The sequence below is a fragment of the Apium graveolens genome, chromosome 8 (assembly GCF_009905375.1).
Source record: "Apium graveolens cultivar Ventura chromosome 8, ASM990537v1, whole genome shotgun sequence".
NCBI lineage: Eukaryota > Viridiplantae > Streptophyta > Magnoliopsida > Apiales > Apiaceae > Apium > Apium graveolens.
Window position 1 is genome coordinate 255676061 of NC_133654.1, and position 6422 is coordinate 255682482.

The 6422-nt window shown below is 32.3% G+C and overlaps 1 long non-coding RNA gene across 1 annotated transcript; it reads right to left on the reverse strand.

Moving 5' to 3' along the window:
- Positions 1–398: 398 nt before the first annotated feature.
- Positions 399–1880, reverse strand: LOC141678307 (uncharacterized). The gene is made up of 2 exons (XR_012557684.1): positions 1199–1880; positions 399–837 (listed from the first exon to the last, which is right to left on the reverse strand). It is a non-coding gene; the product is annotated as an uncharacterized LOC141678307 (long non-coding RNA).
- Between the last annotated feature and the right edge of the window lie 4542 nt (positions 1881–6422).

Here is a 6422-nt window from a genome sequence, read left to right on the forward strand (position 1 = left end):
CTTGTTATGCAGTTAGTAAGTTATCGCCGCCAGCACAAGCCAATTGACAGTAGCAATATTGATGATAATACAAATCCATTTCCTACCTTTAAAATCCTAAAACCGATTGTAATATACCTTAAATCTTAAATTGGAATGCTGAGAGAAGTTTAAAATTAGTTGAGATCTGCAGAGCAGATCAATACAATTGCGTAAAATTTATACAAAGCGCTGCTAAGTAAAAAGTACAGATTAATAGTCATTTGCAAATTTCAGCCAGGTAACTTGATTACACAAATTTGATTACAGTGACTAGGTAACACTGAAAACACAATGCAAAAGCATCATTCACTTTGTAACTTACGCATTTCATGTTTTCACAATTTCATGTAATCTCCGCATTAGGCAAAATCAATCGATAAGATAAAATAAATGATCAATTATATAACTAACAAATCACAATAATAATTGGATCAAAGCCGTGAGTGATATATATATACACACATATGTGTGTGTACTTACAGGAGATGCTGCGGACAAACCGAAAAATTAATTGCAGAAGACTGCAGACTTCTATATATTCAGGTTCAATATATAGGATACTGTATAAATCTAAAGACAGTAATTTATACTAAAGGAAAACAAAATCTAATAGCAACCGCAAGTCCCAACTTTCAAAAGTAACAGCATCTTCACATGAATGTTTAGCTGTACTTTCAAAAGTAACTTTCAAACTCCAACTATACTTTAACACCTTCCCACTTTATCAACACTGACAACCCACACCCACCCTTGATTGTTCAATCATTTATATAAATCTGTGTGTATGTATTAAATATTCCCTAAGCTTCACAGATCCTGCACACACACAGCAGAAAAATCACGTTTGCATTAGTTAAAGATTTCACCAAATCAACACGATCATGAAAAAATATATTCAACCACTGTTGTAAATGTGAAAATTTTACAGAAGAGAAGTGGTCAAACTCGGAAAGCATCAAAATTTAAGCTAGTGAATGCAATACATTCTGAGAAACAAAAAGTTTATAACATGAGGACAAAAAAACTGCCAGGCCAGGTCTGGACCTTAAATTATCATGAATTTCTTAAAGCTTGAATCGTCAAAATGTAACATTGTACGTCCATGACTAGAGTAGTGGTAAAGTTGAGCTCCCAAAAGATTTGAACAGGAAATAAATACAGGAGGAAATGGTCTTACCTTTCTAAGATTTGTGAGCAGATCTCCTTTTGAAGTACTTGGTTTTGTAAATTCAGACTGCAAAAAATCTTCATGGATTATATCAACAACAGGTTCAAGCTTTGAGATCGAGCAACGACACGATCGTAAGCATCAGAAGGGACTCGCAAATGCACTTATCACCATGGATCAAAACATGCACTTTCTTATTAACAGGATTAGATCTAAAGAGAAGTTAACTTTTGGAGCTTAATTTCTCAGGAAGCTTGGAAACTACTTCAGTGTCATGCCTTCCATTCCCAGAACCCAATCAATTTTTGTATCCAAATAGTCATTTGTTATATCGCTCATATCTGCAGAGCAAACGAACAAAACAGAGGACATGAACTTATAAAATTGAGAAAATTGGGTCACTGGAAAATGGGCTTGAGAAGGGGGTCCACTCCATTTTCTAAATCTCCCTCCGAGTACATTAAAACCGCCGCTATACCTTTCTCCTCCGCCTTAACCACCACCGCATTTCTCGACAGCTGCCGCGGCGCATGATAGCAACACACCCTTTGACACTCGCACCCTGCGCTTCTAGATAATCAAAACATCGAATCAATACTTGTTTGAGAGAGAGGGAGGGCATATAGAGAGATCGAGAGAGGAGAAAGGGGAGAGGGCTAGAGAATCACTACCTGTTGGTTTGTAAACATGTATACAAATTTTTGAGTTTATATGAACCAACGGTCAGAATTTATCCAATTTATTTTTCTTTAAACCGATTTGACGGTCCAGATTAAAATTGAAGTTGGTGATCCGCGTGATGCATTCAGCGCCCAATACTTTTCTGTCACATATCGATCAAATGGCTGATTTTCTATTTTCTATTTATTAAATTAAAGACTAATTAAAAATCAATATAAAATAACTAGAACAATTTAAAAATTTCACAAATATTACTATACACTCAAACAATTGTCTAGATAATTATAAAAACAAAAAAATATATTTTTATTATTTTTCCCCATTTTTTTAATATATGTAAAAAAATCTAATATATAAATAAATTATTTAGAGAATAAATTATATATTAATTATATATAGTTCCGCTATTCCTCACTCCTTAGTGTAGTTCCTTTGTGTAAAACCTTCTATTTCCTGTGAATAATAAAAATAAATACTAAATACTTTTAAATATTATAATATATATACTCACGACCATGCTGTATTTTAGAGTTAAAATTAAAATAAAAAATTTCAATAATAAATAAATAAAATCCTAATAATGATGGTACACCCTAAAATCGATAGTTTCTAACATCTCTATGGACGGATCGTCGAAATTTTAATTTAAAAGAATCGATACTTCATTCGGGACGCATACAGGGTATTGTCTATTCTGACTGCTTTGACTGCTATATTATCTCACAAAATAAATATATAAAATCCTAATAATAACGGTACACCCCTAAAATCGGTAGTTTCTAACATCCGTAAGGACGGATCGTCGAAATTTAAATTTAAAATAATCGATACTTCATTTGGGACAGTAGCGCATACAGGGCATAGTGTATTCTGACTGTTTTGACTGTTATATTATCCCACAAAATAAATAAATAAAATCCTAATAATAATGGTACACCCCTAAAATCGATAGTTTCTAACATCCGTACGAACGGATCGTCAAAATTTTAATTTCAAATAATCGATACTTCATTCGGGACGCATACAAAGCATAATTTATTCTAACTGGTTTGACTGCTATATTATCCCACAAAATAAATAAAATCCTAATAATGATGTTACACCTCTAAAATCGATAGTTTCTAATATCCGTACAGATGGATCATCGAAATTTTATTTTAAAAGCATTGATACTTTATTCGGGATGGTAGCGCAAATAGGCCTTGGTCTATTATGACTGTTTTGACTAATATAAAATCTCACAAAATAAATATAAAAAAACCTAATAATGATGGTACACGCCTAAAATCGATAGTTTCTAACATCCATACGGACGGATCGTCGAAATTTTAATTTAAAATAATCGATACTTCATTCGAGACACATATAGGGCATATTGTAATCTGACTGCTTTGACTGCTATATTATCCCACAAAATAAATAAATAAAATCCTAATAATGATGTTACACCACTAAAATCGATAGTTTCTAACATCCATACGGACGGATCATCGAAATTTTAATTTAAAATAATCTATACTTCATTCGGGACACATACAGGGCATAGTGTATTACGACTGCTTTGACTGCTATATTATCCCTCAAAATAAATAAATAAATAAAATCCTAATAACGATGGTACACCCCTAAAATCGATAGTTTCTAACATCCGTATGGACGGATCGTCGAAATTTTATTTTAAAAGCATCGATACTTCATTCGGGACAGTAGCGTAAACATGCCTTGGTCTATTATGACTGCTTTGACTGATACAAAATCTCGCAAAATAAATATAAAAAAAAACTAATAATGATGGTACACACCTAAAATCGATTATTTTAACATCCGTAAGGACGGATCTTCGAAATTTTATTTTAAAAGCATCGATACTTCATTCGGGACAGTAACGCAAACAGGCCTTGGTGTATTATAACTGCTTTGACTAATATAAAATCTCATGAAATAAATATAAAAAAACTAATAATGATGGTACACGCCTAAAATCGATTTTTTTTAACATCCATATGGTCGGATCGTCAAAATTTTATTTTAAAAGCATCGATACTTCATTCGGGACAGTAGCGCAAACAAGGTTTGGTCTATTTTGACTACTTTGACTGATATAAAATCTGGTAAAATAAATATAAAAAAATTATAATATTGATGGTACACACCTAAAATCAATTGTTTTTAACATCCGTACGGACGGATCGTTGAAATTTTATTTTAAAAAAATTAAAGGAGTTAAAAGAGCCTTTACTTTAAGTAGAAATGAATTATTTCTACAAGGTTATATTTAAATAATGTGGAATACAACACATTGTCTTCCTTGGTGTAGTGGTTTGCAGTAAACTTTGATCTCTAGGAGGTCTTGGGTTCAAATCCTGGGTAGTGTAAAATTTCTTAAAAATTTTGATTTAATCCTTCAACACTGCCACGTTAGCAGGGGACCACTGCCACGTCTGGAGAGTGGGGCCCACATAGGGGACCCACTGCCATGTTAGCAGGGCCCTTGCCACGTCAGCAGGGTGGGGCCCACGTGGGACCCACCTGCCACGTTAGCAAGGACCCCTACCATGTCAGTAGGGTGGGGCCCACATGGGTTCTCCACGTCAGCAGGGCCCTGCCACGTCAGTAGGGCCCTGTCACGTCAGCAGAGTAAGGCCCATATGGGGGGACCCACCTGCCACGTCACCAGGGGTCCACCTGCCATGTCAGCAAGGTAGGGCCCACATGGGGTGACTTACCTGCCACGTCAGCAGGGACCACCTGCGATGTCAGTAGTGTGGGGACCCATCTCTGCCAAATCGACATTTATTTATTTATTTATTAATATATGTATTGGCAACACTTTACGAGACCTATGCTAACATAATTAAAACATGTTGTAGTATGGTACATTATCATATAGCTACTACAACATTATCTACGGCAAAATCACGTAATTATGTGGTAGAAGGCCGTTTATGGCGTAGTGTGTATTGTTTTGTGCCAAATTGATATTCAGTTTGTTTCGATTTTTATTATCCCCTTTTAGTAGTACAACAATTGTATTCGAGTACTGTTTAGTGTTGATTGTAGTTGTATAGTAGTAACCGATGAAAAGGTGTTTGATACGATGCAAAATCCAGATGGATTTTACTATGATGAAAAACGAATATAATAAGACACGACAGATTTTTTGAAACTCACCAGAGAGAATTTTTCAGGTGAGATTTCATTTTTAAAAATTGGTGCTCGTTAATTAGACCATATTCAGTCAAATTTAGAGTAATACTTTAAACCATTTACGGTCGAATTTATATTTTAGGCGGACTTTTCAAATTTTTTCAAACATTCAATTTTTTTGGCGGGATTTTTAAATTGAAATTGAAAAATCAAATTTAACTGAATACAGTTGTATTTAAGCGGTTGTATTTAACCATTCGTGTTAACCGGTTGTACGATCGGTCTAAAATATATGACTCGAGCAATTTCGACCGACCAAAAAACGGTTGTATTTAGTTAAATACAATCGGATTCAGTTGTATTTAACTAAATACAACTATTTTTTGGGTGGTTGTATTTAGGCGCTTTTTTTATAGTGATAGTCGTCTTAAAATGTTTGTCAAACATAAATAAAAATTATATAAATAATTCGGTGGTAGGACGGACATAGTATCAAATATGTGGTGTTTAAAATGTCAAAACAATTTTTTTAATGTAAATTTTAAGAACTTATTTACCTAATTGTTTTAATATACACTCACATACAGACATATATATAGGTTGCTAGAGTATTTAGAAAGTAACCAATTAGGGAATAATTTATATATAATTAATTAGTGATTACAAGTTAATCCATTTAAATATTTTAATACAATAGTACTAGTAATTTATTGTGCAGTATTATGTAATTTAGTGATTTTTAATAATTCAGGGATTAATTAGGTGTAAATTAGGAATCACGACTATATTTTTTATATATAATTTATTTATATATTTAGTGAGTTTAAATATATAAATTCTTGATTTATATAGGTTTGTAGGTTGTATTTAATTTAATTTGTGTTAAAGTAAGATTATATTTATATGTTTATATATATATATAGAGACCCTAATTCGAAGACCAATCAAAATACTGTAAAATTATTATTTTTTGCAGTATATTATAATAATAGCTCTAAATTATCAAAATTTTTGAAGGTTCTTTATGTTTAATAAGTATATTGTTTGTAGGCAAACTAAAAAATGACTTAAAATAAAATATTTTACAAAGTTTTACGTTATGATTCACAATAAAATATGCAATTTTTCTGCAATATTTATACTTCCACAATAATTGGTTTCTAATGTCTTGAGCAAGAACCAAAAAACTAGTCCTCATAGAATTCAACCCTGCATATATATATATATCTTACAGTTTTTGTGTATTGTTTTACTTAAGCAAAGTCTTTCGCGTCACCATAATAAATTCTTTTATTGATTATAGAACTTTTCCCATCATTCATTTTTTTTAATGTACGAGTTCTTTATCTGTGGAAAATTACTATAATAACTACTTTCTGAAGAATGAAAAAATGTAATACTTAAA